Source organism: Rhinopithecus roxellana, chromosome 17 (genome assembly GCF_007565055.1).
Source record: "Rhinopithecus roxellana isolate Shanxi Qingling chromosome 17, ASM756505v1, whole genome shotgun sequence".
In the NCBI taxonomy this organism is placed as follows: domain Eukaryota; kingdom Metazoa; phylum Chordata; class Mammalia; order Primates; family Cercopithecidae; genus Rhinopithecus; species Rhinopithecus roxellana.
In genome coordinates, this window is record NC_044565.1 from 23362531 (window position 1) to 23384696 (window position 22166).

At 44.5% G+C, this 22166-nt stretch overlaps 2 long non-coding RNA genes across 9 annotated transcripts in view; both read right to left on the bottom strand.

Annotated features, from left to right (window-relative positions):
• The window catches only part of LOC115894357, a 68207-nt gene extending 62108 nt beyond the window's left edge, over window positions 1–6099 (bottom strand). The window contains exon 1 of the long non-coding RNA XR_004054471.1: window positions 5995–6099. This is a non-coding gene — a long non-coding RNA (uncharacterized LOC115894357). The remainder of the gene's footprint in view (window positions 1–5994) is intronic.
• Window positions 6100–9987: 3888 nt separating this feature from the next.
• LOC115894359 overlaps window positions 9988–22166 on the bottom strand; it is a 38738-nt gene continuing 26559 nt past the window's right edge. For 7 of the 8 annotated variants that reach the window (XR_004054477.1, XR_004054476.1, XR_004054475.1 and 4 more), the window contains 2 exons: window positions 11031–11133; window positions 9988–10046 (listed from right to left, as the gene is read on the bottom strand). This is a non-coding gene — a long non-coding RNA (uncharacterized LOC115894359). Of the gene's footprint in view, window positions 10047–11030; window positions 11134–20337; window positions 20415–22166 lie in introns of all 8 variants that reach the window. The other variant, XR_004054479.1, reaches the window with a different exon arrangement.

Here is a 22166-nt window from a genome sequence, read left to right on the forward strand (position 1 = left end):
TCCCAGCACTTTGGGAGGCCGAGGCAGGTGGATCATGAGGTCAAAAGTTCAAGACCAGCCTGGCCAAGATGGTGAAACCTCGTCTCTGCTAAAAGTACAAAAATTAGCTGCGTGCATTGGCAGGCACCTGTAATCCCAGCTACTTGGGAGGCTGAAGCAGAAGAATCACTTGAACCCGGGAGGTGGAGGTTTCAGTGAGCCGAAATTGCGCCACTGCATTCCAGCCTGAGTGACAGAGTGAGACTCCGACTCAAAAACAAAATAAATAAAATAACATGGCAAATACCTATAGACCAAAGAAACTACAAGCTCTATTTAAGATCTTTGAGGCCAGGCGCGGTGGCTCAAGCCTGTAATCCCAGCACTTTGGGAGGCCGAGACGGGCGGATCACAAGGTCAGGAGATCGAGACCATCCTGGCTAACACCGTGAAACCCCGTCTCTACTAAAAATACAAAAACTAGCCGGGCGAGGTGGCGGGTGCCTGTAGTCCCAGCTACTCGGGAGGCTGAGGCAGGAGAATGGCGTAAACCCGGGAGGCGGAGCTTGCAGTGAGCTGAGATCTGGCCACTGCACTCCAGTCCGGGCGACAGAGCGAGACTCCACCTCAAAAAAAAAAAAAAAAAAAAAGATCTTTGAATGCCCATTTCAAGCCTTCTTCCCACTTTCCTATAAGCGAGCTGACTCCCTGGTCTTCAATTAAAACCATAGTCTTTCAGAAGAAGTGGCAAAAATAGACAAATGCCACAGGCTAAGGCCCCAAGGGTGGGGCTTGTATATGCAGAATGCTGCTTACTGGATATTCAAAGAATATACCTAAGGACATGGTCCATCCATACCTAATGTCATGGTCAAAGCTGAGCCTTTCCATCTAGTTTGTCTTATGATTAGCTAAGCCATAGTTGAGTTGAGATCAGCCAACTAATGATCTCACTCATGACAATAAAGACACATATATGAGGGTCTCAAGAGGACCCAGTAATTTCTTTTTTTTTTTTTTTTTTTTTTAAGAGACGGAGTCTCGCTCTGTTGCCCAGGCTGGAGTACGGTGGCCGGATCTCAGCTCACTGCAAGCTCCGCCTTTCGGGTTTACGCCATTCTCCTGCCTCAGCCTCCCGAGTAGCTGGGACTACAGGCGCCTGCCACCTCGCCCGGCTAGTTTTTTTTGTATTTTTTAGTAGACACAGGGTTTCACCGGTTAGCCAGGATGGTCTCAATCTCCTGACCTTGTGATCGGCCCATCTCGGCCTCCCAAAGTGCTGGGATTACAGGCTTGAGCCACCGTGCCCGGCAGGACCCAGTAATTTCTTCACCAGAAGTCTTAGAGATTTCTTTCAGGTGATCTTTCCCTAGCTGTGCTGGTTGGGAATGGCATGCAGGGGAAGTAACTGGCTTGCTCTTTGGTTACTAGCTATGCCAGCTTCAATTCCTGGTACTTGGTCACCCACCCAGTCAGATTTAAATGGCAACCCACCTGTAACACCACCCTGCCCACAGAGCATGAGCTTATCTCCATTCAAGGATTGAAAAAAATATTATAGTCTAGACTGCCCACAAGATATAGAAGAGAAATTTAATAGGGAAGGTAGAAAATTTATGTCATATCCATTCCATAAAAATGAGCTACTTCCCATTTGGCACTGATCCCCATGTGTAACGTCAAAATCCTGAACTAGCATTAAGACTTGAGACTGATGCTGAGATCTATATAGTCCCAGAGCAGAAGGAAGTGTGCTCAGAAGTGCTCTAGAGAAATTCTGACGGAGGTCCAACCTAGGGAAGAGAGCCTCAGAGAAGCCTTCCTATCTTATATCCAGAAGCCAGTGATGGCCATGGCCATGATGGCACCATAGCATTTACCACTTCCTGTTTCCACTGGGATGGAGAAGAGCTTTCAAAGTTGAAGAAAGAATGCAGAATTCTTCCTTCCTCCCCATTTCAGAGTTCCACTGTGGATTAGAGCTATCTATCCTTTTGCAGACACACAGGAAATAGTGATTATTACCTTCATCTGGAATTACTCTATTTGATATCCATTCCTTTGGAATAAAGATTTACTCTTTCCAAAACTGTATTCCACCAAACACATATTCTGTAAGATTTTAATAAATATTCCTTCAGGAAAAAAAAAATGGATCTCTAGTTAAATACGTTTGAAAAATGTTACATATTCTACTTCTCTTTTGGAGTTTTACAATGCATATTAAAAGCTCTTTTTGAGGTGGAGGCAGCTGGACAACTAACATGAAATCCAGGGCAAGAGCTCAACGAAGCTAAGAGCCTTGTTCCAGAAGGCAGCGGGACAGACTGGCATGACATCTAATTAGCCCAAAGAGTAGGTGGCAAAGTTCAAGGTGGTCAACACAGGGAGATCTGTGCATGGACAGAACTCTACCTACTAAAGCCTAGATGCAAGAAAAGGCTCTAGTATCAGATAAGTGACCTGGCCAGGGGAAGGGTGGAAAGTCCCTGGTGAGGGACTGACAGCAGGGCTTTAGTCCTGGACAGGGTTAGGAAGTCCAGGCAGAGAAACAAGACAACGCTTGTATTTCTAGGTAAAAGTCAAAATAAAGGTGAGATGGCAGGAAAGCAGAAACTGATAGGCAGAGAGCTGTCATTCAGGGCACAGAACACATGCCCAGGAGTTCCTCCCTACTGGAGACACTGGTTCTAATATCCTAGTGATCAGCAGATCCTGCTTTCCACTAGACCTCATGTATGAGGCTGCAGGGGTTGAGAGGAGAGGAAATGGTGTGGGAGGTTCAGAAATCTCGAGTAGTGCTGATTCCATTAAGGTAGGAGGTACAGACCTTGCCAAACTTGGGGGATAGGGAGGAGAGGCCATTCCTAGGCTGCCCACTAGGGAAATGTGTCCAAAAAAATTAGCTACAACCCAAGAGTCCTCAGTAAAGCCAAAAGTCTGGATCAAAAATAAAGTGCTCTAGACTTAGGATAGGAATATGGACAGTGAAATTGAACCTCGGGGTGGAGGCATCTATAAACCCAATTGTAAGGAGCTCAGAAAGGCACTGAGATTTGAGTTGCCTCTGCAAAATATGCCCTTAGGGGAGAAAATGCTGTGAGAATTCTAATCATAAAGGCAGAGAGCACTGGTGAATGAAAGACGATGCCAAGTCAACTAGGAAGGGTCTCTCTTTGGCAGAACTCAGGCCAATAAAGTCGTATGCCTTCTTTGGGAGGCCAAGGTGGGTGTATCACCTGAGGCCAGGAGTTCAAGACCAGCCTGGCCAACAAGGTGAAACCCCATCTCTACTAAAAATACAAAAATTACCTGGGTGTGGTGGTGCGCACCTGTAATCCCAGCTACTTGGGACGCTAAGGCAGGAGAATCACTTGAACCCAGGAGGCAGAAGTTGCAGTGAGCCAAGATCGCTCTACTGCACTCCAGCCTGGGCGGCAGAGTGAGACTCTGTCTCAAAAAAAAAAAAAAAAGTTGTATGTCTTAATCACAGGGACTATCTTCACAGCTTCTGGATCAGCTACTTTGGCTCCACAAAATTAGTGCATGAGGAACTGTACCTTTGCATGGACACCTCAAGTGCTTTGTCATTGCTTTTGGCACGGCTTATTTTGCTTTCTGGTAAAGCTCTTAGCATAGCTCATTGGGAAATTGAGACCAGAAGTTGTCCGTGACCACCAGCCACGAAGGAAATGCCCTGCCCTTGTTGCCACTGGTGGCCTCTTTTGCGCCACCATTTTGCATCATTTCTCGGAAGCTGTGCCTCCCCCCTTCTAAGATCTGTGACAGTCTTGTCTGAGGACATCACAGTAAACCACAGACCCAAAGGTCCAGCACTCCTGGTTACATTCTAGCTGTCAGCTGCTCTCCACACAACACTGTGCCTCCATCTGAACATGCTGGTGGGAAATCTACCCACCCAGCACACCCTGTTTGGGGGTCACGGGCCTCCATAATAACCATCCTCAGCTGCTTGTTTTTTCTCAGACAAAACTGCGAAGGAAACCAAGTATTTCTTTACGGACCCAGCATCTCTCTTCAAGGCCTTTATCTCAAACTCATTGACGTCTCCTTCCTGTCCCTACAACTAGGAGCACAGTGCCTTCTCCTCTCTATCCCTTCCTCAGTCTAGTTCTCAGAAATCAGTCTTATAAACTCATTCACACTTCCACTTAACATGACCAAGATGTTTCACAATCAAAACCCTTCCTAGAGTCTCTTCATTTTTAACAGGGTCTCAAAGATTTAAATCAAGAAAAAGAAATTTCAACTGTGGGATTCCAAACAATAGCAAACAGCTAGGGCAAGTTTTTGAGGGGCAGGACACATTCTTGGTGCCCTGAAATTATACTACTTCACAGACCAGCTCTTTGTATTCCATCACCTGACACCTTCAAGCCATCTCTTCTGCTAGCCCAGGGGCCAGGATCCCTGAATGTGTGCCAGCACCCACTGCTATCTGGTCTCCCTTGGAAAAGAAAAAAAGAGACACACATAATTTTTTGTTTGTTTTTTGAGATGGAGTTTCACTCTTGTTGCCCAGGCTAGAGTGCAATGACACGATCTCGGCTCATGGCAACCACTGCCTCCCAGGTTCAGGCGATTCTCCTGCCACAGCCTCCCAAGTGGCTGGGATTACAGACATGAGCCACCACGTCCAGCTAATTTTGTATTTTTAGTAGAGACAGAGTTTCTCCATGTCCGTCAGGCTCATCTCAAAGTACCGACATCAGGTAATCCGCCTGCCTCGGCCTCCCAAAGTGCTGGGATTACAGGTGTGAGCCACGGCGCCTGGCCGAGACACCTCTTATTTACTCACTAATCATTCAATGTTAATAGTCACACAACAGGTGCCACCAGCTCCAGTACATGCAATAACACACCACACCCTCACCTCTAGCCCCATCACAGCTGACTTTGTGAGCCACATCAACAGATTTTATGTAGATGATAGGACAGAGCCACTTTAGTAGTAAACCAATTACCAGTGGTGTTTTGACACGTGTGGCCTACACTGTGATGAAGAACAAAGACTTCTTGAAATCCTCACCTACAGCCAATTGGTATCTTTCCCACATACGTTGTTGCAGCATCTCTATATATAGAATCTAGGACTCTGTAAACAATGTTCTAGCTAAACACGTACCAACAAGTAAAATCGCGAGGTAGGTAAAGATGGCATCTCATCAACCTTCTTTCTCCCACCCTTTCAGAAAAGCTCTGTGAAAACAGCATGGGTTTTGGCGTTGTACAGACTTGAGGAGAAATAAATCCTAGCTCAGCCCTTTTATTTAGCTGTGTGACCTTGGACAAGCTATGTAACTTCTTTGACTTTTAGCTTGCTCATGTGCAAAAAATGGGAATACTTTATTGGTTTGTACTACAACTAAATTATATATGAAAGCATCTAATACATGCCTGGCTCTCAACGGACACAAGTTTCTGTTATCCATCTAAATTATCATGTACCTGGTATCCTCAAGCTATCAAAGTCAATGTGTGTGCCCCAAACAAACCTTCCTTTTCTTTGCTAAACCCTATTGAACCTGCCATCCCCTGTAAGAGCTGATCTAATCACACTGTTAAAAGGAATGCAATTCTGATGAAATGAATTCAAGTAAAACATAAACAACATTGCTGGGTTTCTATATTAACTCTGGGTTGGGGGATATTTCTGCATTTAAAAAAGAAGCCTGGTTGGGAGGCCGAGGCAGGTGGATCAATTGAGGTCAGGAGTTCGAGACAAGCCTGGCCAACATGGTGAAACCCCATCTCTACTAAAAAAAACAATTAGCCAGGCATGATGGCACGCACCTATAATTTCAGCTACTTGGGAGGCTGAGGTGAGAGAATCACTTAAACCCAGAGGCAGAGGTTGCAGTGAGCCAAGATTACAACACTGCACTCCAAGCTGGGCGACAGAGCGAGACTCTAAAAGAGAAGCCTGGAAATTCAAATGAGAGGCAGGATGTGTAATGGTGAGGCTCTCCTAAAGGACAAGAGACCAGTATTCACCTTTTCCACTGCAAGCACAGCCTCTTTTCACTCTCTCTGTGGAAGATGAGAAACCAATCCGAGCTACAGAACATCAGCTCAGATTGCTGAATGTCACACCTCAAATCAACAGCAGGTCCAGAATAGAACTTGGAGCCTTGGCTACCCCTCCTGCTCTAGTCAGCACGTCACTTCCTTACCCAGGAAGTTATGGTGTTGTTGTTTTTTTGTTTTCCCTAGGAGGTTTCCAACACTATTTTAAACTCTTTGGACTCAAGCAACAAGATTTGACTATGGTCACAGCCTTGAAACAGTGTGTGGGAGGCCTGGACCTTCTAGCATCGCACCTTTTTTAAATGGTCTCAACAAGGCCCAGATTAATACAGGTGGTACAATAAACCTATGTCTTGACTTGTCTCTTAGAGATCCAGGAAGGAGGATCACAGAGAAATTTCTAGGTTTTCCACATACAGGATCACAGAAGCAGATTATTCGGGGTAAAATCAGCCTAAGTATAATCACCTGACACATGTGCTATGCTGACTATAAATCACAATTCAGCATGGGAATTCTCATTATTAGGTACTCTTTGGCAGTATGTATGTTCTCCTTTGACTTTCCTGGCAAGACCCTAGTGAGCCAAGGGCACTAGCTCAGGCTAGGGTCTGAGAAGCCAAACACCCCTGGGGGAGGGAGGGTGGTGGAAAAGGCTGGCTGGCAGCTTCAGCAGGTGGTACAAAGGGGAACTGAAGGTGAAGTCTAGGGTGAGAGAAGGACTGGTCCAGGCAGGATTACTCAACAGCATGTGCTCAGGGAACTGGCAAAACAAGTACAACAACAACAAATATTTTAAGTTATTTTGTATTTATCAAAGTGGTAACCATGGTAAAAATCAGAATTTTGCTGCATTTTCTTTACACTTTGCTAGGTTTCTTTATACTTATTTTGCACTTACAGAGTTTTTAAAATACATACTGAGAGATGAAAGTATGAGGGACATCATAATTTTTCTATTGCTTAAGACTGTTAAACAAATTCTTAATCTGGCCTCTAACTTTAGGAACAAGAAAGGAAAACCAAGAGTTTGAACTTTCCAGGTCAATATTCATTTCTTCATTCAATAAATATTTCTTGAGGGATTATAAGTATCAGGCCTTTGCTCAGTCCTGGGATGCAGCAGCAAACAAAAGAGATGTGGGGTTCCTGGAGTTCAGTTTAGTGAGAGTGGGTAAGAACAAGAACAGAATCTAAAGCCAAAAGTCTTATTGGAAAAGAGGCAAGATTCCACAGCCAGCAATGAAATGCCAACAGAAAAGCGCAGAGGCAGGCAAGAAGCTATTCAGGGAGATGAGCTGGTTCAGAAAATGCTCTCATCCCCTCACTCACTTTGACAGGGGAGACAGCCACTGTGGTGGGTTGAATTCATCAATGTAAGTGCCCTCACAGCCAATGCCACCATGAAACTGCCCCTTCTCTGTTCACAGCCATGTAACTATAAGCTATGTGCAAGATCTTGAAAGCTCCAAAGAAAAACACAAGATTTGAACTGTCTACTGACAGAAATTCTAGAAGGTATACCACGCCAGAAGTGGGAAGTATAAAACCAACTGCCAGAGGCAACTGGGGGATCCTCCCTGGACATTGTCACTACACTTCTCTGACACTGCACGAAAAGTAAAAATAAAGACAGAATAGGAAAGGGAAAATAAAAGGGAGCGGGGAAGAGGGATCGAAGAAGAGATCGGGTGAGATGGTCAGGCTACAGTCAGAAGCCTCCTGAGAGGAGTTTCTGATTTACAGTATGAAGCAGGCAAGACATGAAGAAAGGCTATGGCCTGATGTGTTAGAAAAATGAGTCACGGGCCAGGTGTGGTGGCTCATGCCTGTAATCCCAGCACTTTGGGAGGCCGAGGCAGGTGGATCACAAGGTCAGGAGATCGAGACCATCCTGGCCAATACAGTGAAATGCCATCTCTACTAAAAATACAAAACTTACGTGGGCGTGGCAGCGTGTGCCTGTAATCCCAGCTACTCAAGAGGCTGAGGCAGGAGAATTGCTTAAACCCGGGAGGCGGAGGTTGCAGTGAGCCGAGATTGCACCATAGCACTCCAGCCTGGTGACAGAACGAGACTCTATCTCCAAAAAAAAAAAGGGGGCCGAGCAGGGTTGCTCACCCCTGTAATCCCAGCACTTTGGGAGGCCGAGGTGGGCAGATCACAAAGTCAGGAGATTGAGACCACCCTGGCTAACACGTTGAAACCCCATCTCCACTAAAAAAGCCGGGCGTGGTGGCAGGCGCCTGTAGTCCCATCGGGAGGCCGAGGCAGGAGAATGGCGTGAACCCAGGAGGCAGAGGTTGCAGTGAGCTGAGATAGTGCCACTGCACTCCAGCCTGGGTGACAGTGCGAAACTCTGTCTCAAAAAAAAAAAGAAAAGGAAAAAGAAAAACGAGTCATTCCGGCAGCTCAGCTACAGCACGGTCAGAAGGTGATGGCCATGGTAAAGGTGGAGAGCCAACAACAGCAACAGCAGGAGGTACAGAATCTATGCACAGCCAGCACAGTAGGGGCCTACAGAGATCTCAAAGTATTTGACTTCTCTGGGCCTCAGTTTCCTCTATCTGAAAATGAAGATGGTAACAGTGTACATTAATTACCTAGGACTGCCATAACAAAATTACCACAAACTACATGGCTTAAAACAACAGAAATTTATTCTCTCACAGTTCAGGAAGCTACAAGTCTGAAATCCAGGTGTCAGTAGGGCCATGCTCCTTCTGAAGGCCCTAGGGAAGAATCCTTCCTTGTCTCTTCTAGTTTCTGGTGGTCGCTGGCAATCCTTGGAGGGCTGCAGCCATTCCTTAGTTGGCAGCAACATAACTGCAATCTCTGCCTCCATCTTCATGTGGCCATCTTCCCTCTGTGTCTCTCTCTTCTTATGACAACACCAGTCACTAGACTAGGACTTTCCAGTTAAACTTCATCTCAACTTGATTATATGTGCAAGGACCATATTTCTAAGTAAGATCACATTCATAGGTTCTGGAGCAACATGAATTTTGGGGAATACTATTCAATTTGGTACAGAGCACCAACCTTATAAGAAGTTTATACATGTAAGGTATTATACTTAGGACCATGACTGGCACACAATATGTGCTGTGTAAAGGTTGGCTACTCTTCTTCAACATCTCTGGCAGGTAGCTGTTGCCAAAAGGGTATGTGGGTGTGTTCTGTTATGTTAAGAATCACCCTCCCTCCATTTTGAGTCAGAGGCAAGAAACTAAATGAAACTAGAGTTCTGAAATAAGCCGATTAGGGCAGAGCTAGAGCACATGTTTATTACCATTCAGTACCCCTTATCAATATCCTAGCAATATTCTCAGGTTGGAGTGAAAAAAATACCCGCTACAAGCACTTGTTTTTTGAACAACATAGACTTTATCATTCCAAATGAACAATGGCCCTTCAAAGCAGTCCCCTTGTTAAGATCTGCCTTGGAAGAGCCTTCAGAGCCAGCCAAGAAGCTGCAGCAGAGAGATAGCAGTCTCGTCACTTACAATTCAGACTGTGAGTTCTGATCCCAAACTGTTTTACATGGTATATTCACCCCATGGTTTGGTAATGAAATGACCTTTGGCTGTATCCAAACATTAAATCCATTCTCTGAGATGGAGATTTGCTATTTCTGAGGATGTGATATTCAAAATAACAAGCCACTTTCAAATTAGGGAAGAGAAGAACAGATTAAAGGCTACTGCTCTTGCTTCTCCTTCTTTAATGAATGAATTTGGGACAGCTACCCAACTGAAAAAAAATACAAGGCGGGGCGCGGTGGCTCACGCCTGTAATCCCAGCACTTTCGGAGGCCAAGGCGGGCAGATCAGAAGGTCAGAAGTTCGAGACCAGCCTGGCCAACATAGTGAAACCCAGTCTCTACTAAAAATACAAAAGTTAGCCTGGAATGGTGGCATGTGCCTGTAGTCCCAGGTACTTGGAAGGCTGAGGCAGGAGAATCGCTTGAACCCGGGAAGCAGAGGTGGTGAGCTGAGAACACGTCATTGCACTCCAGCCTAGGCAACAGTGAGTGAGATTTCGTCAAAAAAAAAGAAAAGAAAAAAGAAATACAGCCAGATCCCAACCACTCTCTTCATATTTAAATAAATACCAGATGGATCAAAGATTTAAATTTAAAGATAAAAGACTTAAACACACACAGTACTCAAAAAGAACAAGTAACTATTTTTATAATTTTGAGGTGGGGAAGCATGCTTTTTCTAAACATTAGTCTAGTAGCAGAAAAAATTATAAGGGAAGAGATTTTCTGACTACCTAAAAACGTAAAATTTGCATACAGAAAAAAAGCTGCATAAACAAAGTTGAAAGGAAATGACAAAATGGGAACAATTCTGTATTATATATGATAGTTGACAAGTTAAGTCTTACAAATAAAAAAAAAATATTGGAAAAAATGTGCAGGCAAGGTGCAATGCTTCACACCTGTAACCCCCAATGCTTTGGGAGGCCAAGGCGGGAGGAGCACTTCAGTCTAAAGTTCAAGATCAGTCTGGGCTGCAAGAACCCATCTCTAAAAAAAATAAAAAATTAGCTGGGTGTGGCAGCAGGCACCTGTAGTCCCAGCTACTCACGAGGCTGAGGCAGGAGGATCTCTTGAGCCCAGGAGTTCAAGGCTACAGTGAGCTATGATTGCACCACTGCACTCCAGCCTAGACAACAAACCAAGACCCTGTCTCTAAGAGAGAAAAAAAAAAAATTCAAAAGTCATGAATAACTGATTTAAAGAAAAAACAGAAAGGTCCAAAATACATCTGAAAATTCAACCTTTAATATTCAAATAAATGAAAATTAAATCATACTTAATGAGTGCTATGTTTCAGTTACTATTTATTCTAAGCATTTTACTTGGATTTATTCCTCACAATAACCCTATAAAATAAGTGCTATCATTACCTCACAATAACCCTATAAAATAGGTGTTATCATTATGCCTACTTTACCACAATGAAATTGAAGGACAGAGAAGGTAAATGACTTACCTAAGGTCACCCAGTTAGTAAATGGCTGAGTCAGAATTCATCCCTTAGCAGGCTGGCTCCAAAGTCACATTCTTAACCACTGTGTTACAAGACCATGTCTCACCTGTTAGATGAAGAAGACAAAAAATACAACACCCAACGTTATCAAAAGCATGGGAAAACAGGCAATCTCATGTGCTGCTAATGTAAGTTTACATTCTTAAGGGTAGTTTGGCTCCATGACTTGACATTTTAAATATGCATACCTTTTAACTCGGCAGGTGAATTTCTTGGAATTTATCCTGAAGAGATAGTGCACAAGCATGCAAAGATGTATGTATCAAGTGTTTACCACAGAATGCTCACAATAATCAAAATATTGCAAATAAAAAGCCAGTAAGTATACCAAATGTCCAACAAATTCATTCACTCAACAAATATTTATTGAGCATCAATGATGTACCAGGAACTGTTCTCAATACCAGGTACAGAGCATGGATAAAAGAAAAAAGGGCCAGGCATGATGGTTGACGCCTGTAATCCCAGCACTTTGAGAGGCTGAGGAGGGAGGATTGCCTGAACCTAGGAGTTTGAGACCAGCCTGGGCAACACAGTGAGACCCCTATTGTTAGAAAACATTTTTTAAAATAGCTGGGTGAAGCAGCACATGCCTGTAGTCCCAATTACTTGAGAGGCTGAGGTAAGAGGATCACTTAAGCTCAGGAGATGGAAGTTGCACTGAGTCGAGATCATGCCACTGCACTCTAGCGTGGGTGACGGAGCGAGACCCTGTCTCCAAAAAAAGGGGGAGAAACACTCATTCTATGATACAGAATGGGATGCTGCCTGATTCTAGCATAATAAAACAATCTTTAAAAGAAAAATCCCCATCTTCATGGAGCTTATATTCTAATGGAGGGAAGTTAGGCAATAAGCAAATAAATGAGAAGAGTATATATCAGGTGATGCTAAATGCTATAGAGAAAAATACAGAAGGGAAGAGATAGGAAAGAAAGGGGGATTGTTATCTTGTTAAGGGAGTCAAAGACGACCCCATTGATAACAGATAAAATAAATGGATTAAATATTAGAGAATAGCAGTATGATATATCCACTCACTGAACTATAATTCAGCCCTTTATTCTGTATTTATTGACATGAAAATGTCCTCAATCAAGTGAAATCAAGTGAAAAAAGATGATAAAACAGTAACAAGGCATGACTCCACTGATATAAAATTACACGTATATATATGCTCATATTCCAACTGGGAGAGTGGACCAACATCTAACAAGATTAATACTGAGTAAGGGTCCAGGCTGAGTGCCAGGCAACAGGATAAGCAGTATGTTTGTTCACACACCCATTCACTGATCCTCCTCCCAATACCTATACCTTGCTCCAGAAAGAATTTAAGGACAGCATAATCCCAGCACTTTAGGAAGCCAAGCAGCAGGATCATTTGAGCCCAGGAGTCCAAGGCTGCAGTGAGCTGTGAGCATACCCCTGCACTCCAGCCTGTGTGAAAGAGCCAGACCCTGTCCCAAAAAAACAATAAAAACCAAAACTTGGCCCTTGTGAACCCTCCCTTCCCCCCGCCCCCCCAAAAAAAGAAAACAACAAAACACAAAAAATAAACGTTTGTTCCAGGGCAATCTGGAAAAAAAAAAAAAAAAAAAAAAAAGAATTTAAGGACAGCAAATCTACACACCTCCTCAAGTTCTTTATTTCTCTCATCCTTTCTCTCTTCTTCCCAGAAGCCAAGCCAGTGACAGTGTGAAAAAGGTACATAAAAAGGATGGAAGGAAACCTCTACAGAATCTGGATGGGATTCCTCTTATTTCAACACATAGGAAACAGGTCCTGGGAAGCACAACTCCTCCCTGCACACCTGCAGGATTTGAAGCAAGGCTACCTGACTCAGACTCCCTATTTTATCCCCTCCCTACTAAACCTAAGATGCCCTGCAGGGACAGATGGGAGCAATCCTGGCTCATCATATGGAGGTGACAGGCCACAGGAGGCCAGAGCTCTACCTTTGGTACACAAGGCCTGTATCTTTCTATGAGCAGAAATGACAGAGTCAAACCGTTTTTGGCCCCTACCCTGTCCTCTCATCCATGCCTGTACTCATAAGCTATCCTGGCTAAGTTAACTCATGCTCAACGCCCCCATATCCACCGCCTTGCCCAGTTACCCCAGAGATTCACAGATTTCCCCAGTAAGAGACTAAGTCCCTACCAAGAAAGCTGCCTAGAGTGACCAGACATGTTAGTTTGATTCAAACATTTCCAGTCTCGGGTGAGGGTAGCCAGGGTTCAGATCTATCTGCTCTTAGATATGTAGGAGCAGACTACACTTCTTGTTTGACCATAAAGCCACAAACAAGGAACTGGAAACTTCCCAAAGGTGAAATCCACATTGTTGTTGCCTGTATCTTTAGCCTGGGGTGGGGGGTATAGGCACATGAGTGGAGGCAGGGCACTCAGGGAGAGACTCAACTACTTCAAAACATTTCTCACATACTCTCTGTCACCTTTTGGACACCAACTATAAGTCAGGCACTGTGTTAAGTGCTTTCATATACTACTGACAAAAAAAGCAAAATCACTTTTATCAAATATTCCTACTATGTGCTACTGAATTTAAGACGCCAAAAGCACATTCAGGTCCAGCTGCCCTGCTGATAGTTAAATATTCAGGCTTGATGTTAAGCAGAGGATAGAAACCTGAGATTCTCTCCTCAGGGTTATCACAGAAGTGTACATACTATCAAGTCAGATTCTTCAGGCTCCAATCTGGCTTCAGCTCTCTTACCTGCGCTTTCAGCAGAAACATCACAAACACTCATGTACACATCTCAAGTCCCCAACACACTTGGTCTGCAAGTGGAATAAATTCCCTGCTAGAAATGGGTACCACATGAGGTAGAAAAAACCAAAAGTAATCACACTTCTTCAGCAGAGGAACCTCTTTCTCTCTCCACTTCCATCTTTGCCAAATACGTATTTATTGAACAACTCATATTATGCTCATCACTACAGGATATAAGAGATGCCTCCTGCCTTCAAAAATTTACTCCATTAGGAAAAACAAAATCAACACATAGGAAGCATGTTATAAAAATAAGAGGACTCACCGGGCACAGTGGCTCATGCCTGTAATCCCAGCACTTTGGGAAGCTGAGGCGGCTGGATCACAAGGTCAGGAGTTCAAGATCAGCCTGGCCAAAATGGTGAAACCTCATCTCTACTAAATATACAAAAATTAGCCAGGCGTGGTGGCAGGCACCTGTAATCCCAGCTACTCAGGAGGCTGAGGCAGGAGAATCGCTTGAACCTGGGAGGTGGAGGTTGCAGTGAGCTGATATCGTGCCACTGCACTACAGCCTGGGTGACAGAGTGAGACGTCGTCTCAAAAAAATAAATGAAAAAAATAAGAGGGCTCCAGGATTTCTAGTGCATGGAACAGGAAAAAAGAGATGCTGGTAAAACAAATGGAAAAGTATGTAAAGTAAGACAAATGGTGGGATGTCCTGGTATATATATCTATCTTCAATTTCAAATAACCACATCTCCCCTTTTTGGTTCCATTCCTAGTACAGTGATATTTTACTTCAAGAAAAATCTCCAATACAAACATCTGAGACATAAAGTTGGGGATCATTCACAAGGCAAAAAGGAGTCTCCTCTTTGCTGTAAAATTAACTAAGATATGATTTAACCACCCCTCAAACTATCCCTGTATCATACATACATACATATACATACAATGTTTATACCCAGCTTTTCAGGATCACATTTATAAGGTGAAGCAAAGTAGTTTTAAAAAGTATTCAGGACAGGCCAGGTGGCTCACGCCTATAATCCCAGCACTTTGGGAGGCCGAGACAGGTGGATCACCTGAGGTCAGGAGTTTGAGACCAGCCTGGCCAACATGGTGAAACTCTGTCTCTATTAAAAATATGAAAATTAGCCAGGCATGGTGGCGTACGCCTGTAATTCCAGCTACTCAGGAGGCTGAGGCAGAATCACTGGAACCTGGGAGGCAGAGATTGCAGTGAGCAGAGATTGCACCACTGAACTCTGAATGCCACTGGGCAACAGAGCAAGACACCGTCTCAAAAAAAAGAAAAAGACACATGCACACGTATGTTTATTGCAGCACTATTTACAATAGCAAAGACATGGAACCAACACAAATACCCATCAATGATAGACTGGATAAAGAAAATATGGTACATATACACCATGGAATACTATGCAGTCATAAAAAGGAATGAGATCATGTCCTTTGCAGGGGCATGGATGAAGTTGGAAGTCATCATCCTCAGCAAACTAACACAACAACATAATACCAAACACCACATGTTCTCACTCATAAGTGGGAGCTGAACATTGAGAACACATGGACACAGAGAGGGGAATAACACACACCAGGGCTCTTGGGGGGTGGGAGGTGGGGGGTGAGGGGAGGGAACTTAGAGGACAGGTCAATAGGTGCAGCAAACCACCATGGCACACATACACCTATGTAACAAACCTGCATGTTCTGCACATGTATCCAGTTTTGTTTTTTTTGTTTTTTAGAATAAAGAAAAACATTTTGGCTGGGTGCGGTGGCTCATGCCTGTAATCCCAGCACTTTGGGAGGCCGAGACGGGCGGATCCCGAGGTCAGGAGATTGAGACCATCCTGGCTAACACAGTGAAACCCCATCTTTACTAAAACTACATTTAAAAACAATGAGCCGGGCGCGGTGGCGCGCGCCTATAGTCCCAGCTACATGGGAGGCTGAGGCAGGAGAATGGTGTGAACCTGGGAAGCAGAGCTTGCAGTGAGTGGAGATCGCGCCACTGCACTCCAGCCTGGGTGACAGAGCAAGACTCCATCTCAAAAAAAAAAAGAAAAAAAATTTTATAAAGGCAATGTATCAAGTTGGGTGTGATAGCACATGCCTATAATCCTGACACTTGGGAGGCCAAGATGGAAGGACTGCTTGAGGCGAGGGGTTCAAGACCAGCCTGGGCAACCTAGCAAGAAGACTCTGTCTCTACAAAAAAATTAAAAATTAAAAATTAAAATATTTAAAAAGGCAATGTATTGGCCGGGCGCGGTGGCTCAAGCCTGTAATCCCAGCACTTTGGGAGGCCGAGACGGGTGGATCACGAGGTCAGGAGATCGAGACCATCCTGGCTAACACGGTGAAACCCCGTCTCTACTAAAAATACAAAAAACTAGCCGGGCGAGGTGGCGGGCGCCTGTAGTCCCAGCTACTCCGGAGGCTGAGGCAGGAGAATGGCGTGAACCCGGGAGGCGGAGCTTGCAGTGAGCTGAGATCCGGCCACTGCACTCCAGTCCGGGCGACAGAGCCAGACTCCGCCTCAAAAAAAAAAAAAAAAAAAAAAAGGCAATGTATTGATGAAGAATGGCTAAACTATGATGCATACATAAAACGGAATATTATTCGGCCTTAAACTGGAAAAAAATCCTATCACATGCTACAACATGGATGAACCCTAACACACTATGCTAAGTAAAATAAGCCCATCACACACACAAAAATACTGTATGACTCTATTTATATGAGGTAGTGAAGTATTCAAATTCATAGAAACAGAAAGTAGAATGGTGGTACCAGAGAGAAAGGAGGGGTAGGGCAAGTAGAGTTGTTGTTTAATGGGTACAGAGTTTCAGTTTTGCAAGATGAAGAAGTTCTGGAGATCTGTTGCACAAAATGTGAATATACCTAAGACTACTAAAACGTAAAGACTTAAAAATGGTTAAAATGGCAAATTTTATGTTTGTTTTTTACAATTTCTCATACACTTAAAAATGGTTAAGATGGTAAACTTTATGTGTGTTTTTTATCACAACTGCTTTTTTTTTTTTTTTTTTTGAGATGGAGTCTTGCTCTGTCACACAGGCTGGAGTGCAGTGGCGCGATCTCAGCTCCCTGCCACTGCAACCTTCACCTCCTGGGTTCAAGTGATTCTCCTGTCTCAGCCTCCCAAGTAGCTGGGATTATAGGTGTGTGCCACCTCACCCAACTAATTTTTTTTGTATTTTTAGTGCAACTGGGTTTTGTCATGTTGGGCAGGCTGGTCTCGAACTCCTGACAAGGTGATCCACCCGCCTCAGCCTCCCAAAGTGCTAGGATTACAGGCATAAGCCATCGCGCCCAGCTCACAATTACTCTTTTTAAAAAGGTAATGTTCATATGGTGAAAAAAAAAAAATTCAGCAACAGAGAAGGATATTAAAAAACGAAAAGGCCAGGCATGGTGGCTCATGCCTATAATCCGAGCACTTTGGGAGGACAAGGCAGGTGGATTGCTTGAGTTCACGTGTTCTAGACCAGCCTGGGCAACATGGCGAAACCCCATATCTATTGAAAAAAAAAAAAAAGAAAGAAGGAAAAAGAAAACTTTCAGAAACAGTATGGGTATATAACACGTATACAGAGTTTCTCCTCTTTTTACATACAAATGCTAACACTAGTACACTAGCCATAAAAACTATTCTGCACATTAGTTTTCTCTTAATGACAGATCTTGGAGATCGTTCCATATCAGTGTTTGTGTATATCTGTGCAATTTTTCTTTTTCCTGCAACCAACCATCCATCCTTTTTTTTTTTTTTTTGAGACAGGATCTTGCTCTGTTGCCCGGGCTGGAGTGCAATGGGATGATCTCAGCTCACTGCAACCTCCGCCTCCCAGGTTCCAGCAACTCTCTTGCTTCAGCCTCCCAAGTAGCTGGGATTACAGGCATGCACCACCACGTCCAGCTAATTACTGTATTTTTAGTAGAGATGGGGTTTCACCATGTTGGCCAGGCTGGTTTTGAACTCCTGACCTCAAGTGATTCACCAGCCTCGGCCTCCCAAAATGTTGGGATTATAGGCATGAGCCACCACACCCAGCCAGTAAAAAGGTTTTTGTTTTTGTTTTTGTTTTTTAGAGGGAGTCCCACTCTGTGACCAGGCTGAAGTGCAGTGGCACAATCTCGGCTCACTGCAACCTCTGCCTCAAGTTCAAGCAATTCTCCTGCCTCAGCCTCCCGAGTAGCTGGGACTACAGGTGAGTGCCACCACACCCAGCTAATTTTTTGTATTTTTAGTAGAGACAGGGTTTCACCATGTTGGCCAGGATGGTCTTGACCTCTTGACCTCGTGATCTGCCCGCCTCAGCCTCCAAAAGTGCTGGGATTACAGGCGTGAGCCACCATGGCCGGCCAGTAAAATGTATTTTTAAAGCAAAACATATTAAGGACTTTGCAGATCAATTTTGCACACCTTTTCCCTCAACAAATATGTTCAGGCCAGGCATGGTGGCTCATGCCTGTAATCCCAGCACTTTGAGAGACCGAGGCAAGAGGACTGCTTGAGCCCAGTTCAAGACCAACGTGGGCAACATAGATCCCACCTCTGCAAAAAAAGAAATTAGCCAGGCATGGTGGCTCAAGCCTGTAGTCCTAGCAACATGGGAGGGTGAGGTGGGAGGATCGCTGCCGCTTGGGAGGTTGAGGCTGCAGTGAGTGGAGACTGCACCACTGCACTCCAGCCTGGGTGACAGTGCTAGCTAGACCCTGACTCCAAAAAAAAAAAAGTTCAGATTTCACTCTTTATATATCCTCCAGGAAAACTGAGTTAATGATTGATATTTTCTTTGGTTTGACTTGAGTAACATTTTCACCTCAGCTCATTTCTTTTTTTTTTTTTTTTTTCCTTCTTTTGAGACGGGGTCTCGCTCTGTCGTCCAGCCTGGAGTACAGTGGTACCACCTCTGCTGTCCTGGCATCCCAAAGTGCTGGGATTACAGGCGTCAGCCAACGCACCTGGCCAAGCTTATTTCTACTAGGCTGTATGTGTTGGCTTTATCAGTACCACAAGGAATCATGGATACGATCAAGGAAATACATGAAAGACACATCATCCTCTCAATGCTATGGTCACCCTTTACACTCTGCTGTCTTTATCAATGGCTTGTCAAAAGTATTCATTTCATTGTGTTTAGCTCTGAGGAAACTGAGTCTCACTCTGTCACCCACGCTGCAGTTAACCTTCACCTCTTGGGTTCAAGCAACCTTTACCTCCCAGGTTCAAGCAATTCTCCTGCCTCAGCCTCCCAAGTAGCTGGGACTACAGGCACGTGGCACTGCACCCAGCTAATTTTTGTATTTTTTGTAGAGAGAGTGTTTTGCCATGTGGGCCAGGCTGGTCTGGAACTCTTGGCCTCAAGTGATCGCCTGTGTCAGCCTACCAAAGTGCTACAATTACAGGTGTAAGCCACTGTGCCTGGACTCTGCAGAAATTTTTTTTTGAGACAAAGTCTTGCTCTTGTCTCCCAGGCTGGAGTACAGTGGCATGATCTTGGCTCATTGCAACCTCCACCTCCCAGGTTCAAATGATTCTCCTGCCTCAGCCTCCTGAGTAGCTGGGATTACAGGCGCCTGCCACCATGCCCGGCTAATTTTTGTATTTGTAGTAGAGACGGGGTTTCACCATGTTGGCCAGGCTGGTCTTGAACTCCTGACCCCAGGTGATCTGCCCGCCTCGGCCTCCCAAAATGCTGGGATTACAGGCATGAGCCACCACACCTGACCAGAAATTTTTTTTTAAGTTTTATTACCCAACTAATTTTTTTTTAAAGCACCTCTTCACTTCAGTATCTCTCAGTCTGCTGACTGGTTTTCTCTTTTTTTTTATGGTAAATTGAATTTTTTTTTTTTAATTATACTTTAAGTTCTGGGATACATGTGCAGAACATGCAGGTTTGTTGCCTAGGTATGCACACTGGTTTTCTTAGAGGGAGCATAGTGAGGTAGAAATGAGGGCTCTTTAGATACACTGGGGTTCAAATATCAGTTCTGCCATTTCCAAGTGAATTAATCTCTTAAGAGTAGCCATCCCCAACCTTTTTGGCATCAGGAACCCGTTTCATGAAAGACAATTTTTCCATGGACAAAGGGGAGGGAATGGTCTTAGGATGATTCAAGTACATTACATTTATTGTGCTCTCTATTATTATTATGTTGTAATATATAACAAAATAATTATACAACTCACCATAATGTACAACCAGTGGGGGCCCTGAGCTTGTTTTCTTGCAATTAGATGAGATGGGAGACAGTGACAGATCATCAGGCATTAGATTCTCATAAGGAGCAAGCAACCTAGATCCCTCACTTCCTCAGGTCACAATAGAGTTCCCACTCCTAAGAGAATCTAACACTGCCACTGATCTGACAGGAGGCAGAGCTCCGGCAGCAATGCGAGTGATGATTGTAAAAATATAGACGAAGCTTTGCTCACTTGCCCACCACTTACCTCCTGCTGTGCAACCTGTTCCTAATGAGCCACAGACTAGGGTTGGGGACCCCTTTCTTAGAGCCTCTGGTTGTCACCTGTAAAAGAGAGGCGCTACCATCTATCTCTTACACAGGTGAAATCACAACATACGGTTGAAAAGCCTATTAGAATGCTAGGTGTGCTGGCTCATGACTGTAATCCTAGCACTTTGGGAGGCCAAAGCAGGTGGATCACCTGAGCTCAGGAAATCGAGACCAGCCTGGCCAACATGGTAAAACCCATGTTCACTAAAAATACAAAAATTAGCCGGGTGTGGTGGCACACATCTGTAATTCCAGCTACTTGGGAGGCTGAGGCATGAGAACTGCTTGAACTCAGGAGGCGAAGGTTGCAGTAAGCCAAGATCACACCACCGTGCTCCAGCCTGGGCAACAGAGTGAGACTATAAAAAAAAAAAAAAAAAAAAAAAAAAAGCCTATTAAAGAGGAAACAGTGCTGTCTCTGTTGAACCAGCACTGTCTCAGAAGTCAAAGAAATGCTTAAAGAAGTAGTAAAGGACAAGAAGGAATCTGCCAAGTTGACATGAGAAAGGGTGTTTCTGGAAGAGGCAACAATACATACAAAGGGCAGGAGTTGGGCAGAGCCGCCAGGCACATTGGCTCACACCTGTAATCCCAGCACTTTGGGAGGCCAAGGCAGGTGGATCACCTGAGGTCAAGAGTTTGAGACCAGTCTGACCATCATTGTGAAACCCCGTCTCTAGTAAAAAAAATACAAAATTAACCAGGTGTGGTGGCACACACCTGTAATCCCAGCTACTTGGGAGGCTGAGGCAAGAAAATTGCTTGAACCTGTGAGGCGGAGGTTGCAGTGAGCCGAGATCGCTTCACTGCACTCCAGCCTGGGCAACAACAGCTAAACTCTGTCTCAATTTAAAAAAGAGTTGTGCAGAGCCACAATCCAACAACACAGATACTAACAAGAAGATAAAAATGTGGATTAGTCAACAAGTAGTTATTGAGTGCCTCTACATACTAGGCACTGAAGATACACGACCAGGAACAAGCTCCCTGCCCTCACAGAGCTTCAAACCCACCAGGAGAGAAAGACAAACAGTTAAGTGGTCTTATGTAAACAAATGAAGTGCTAACAGTTTATATATAGCGCCAAAAAAACCCTTCAAGAGGAGATAATGCTTACTTGACAATTAAAGGCAAGGGACAGGCTGGGTGCGGTGGCGCACGCCTGTAATCCCAACACTTTGGGAGGCCAAGGCGGGTGAATCACTTGAGGTCAGGAGTTCAAGACCAGCCTGGCCAACATGGAGAAACCCCGTCTCTATTAAAAATACAAAAATTAGCCAGGCATGGTGGTGCATGCCTATAGTCCCAGCTACTCGAGAAGCTGAGACAGGAGAATCGCTTGAACTCGGGAGGCGGAGGTTGTAGTGAGCTGAGATAATGCCACTACACTCCAGCCTGGGTGACAGAGTGAGATTCCGTCTCAAAAAAAAGCAAGGGATAGTTAATTGAGGCAAAATGCACAGTAAAGACTGTTCCAGGCAGAGGCTATACAGCATTGCAAAGGCTCTCAGGCCAGAAACCGCTGGAGAAGGGGTCAACGAACTGTGAGCAGATGAGGGTGCCAAGAGTAGGGAAGGAGGGGCCTGGGATGAGACTTGAGAAACATGCAGGGACCAGATACTACAGGATCCAAGTAAAGAACTCAAATCTCTTCCATGCCCCTTCAAGGGTAGAGAAGTGGCAGAGTCCTGTAAGTCAAAATATCTCTAAATATGGTCTGGAGGACTGGGTGCAGTGGCTCACACCCGTAATCCCAGCACTTTG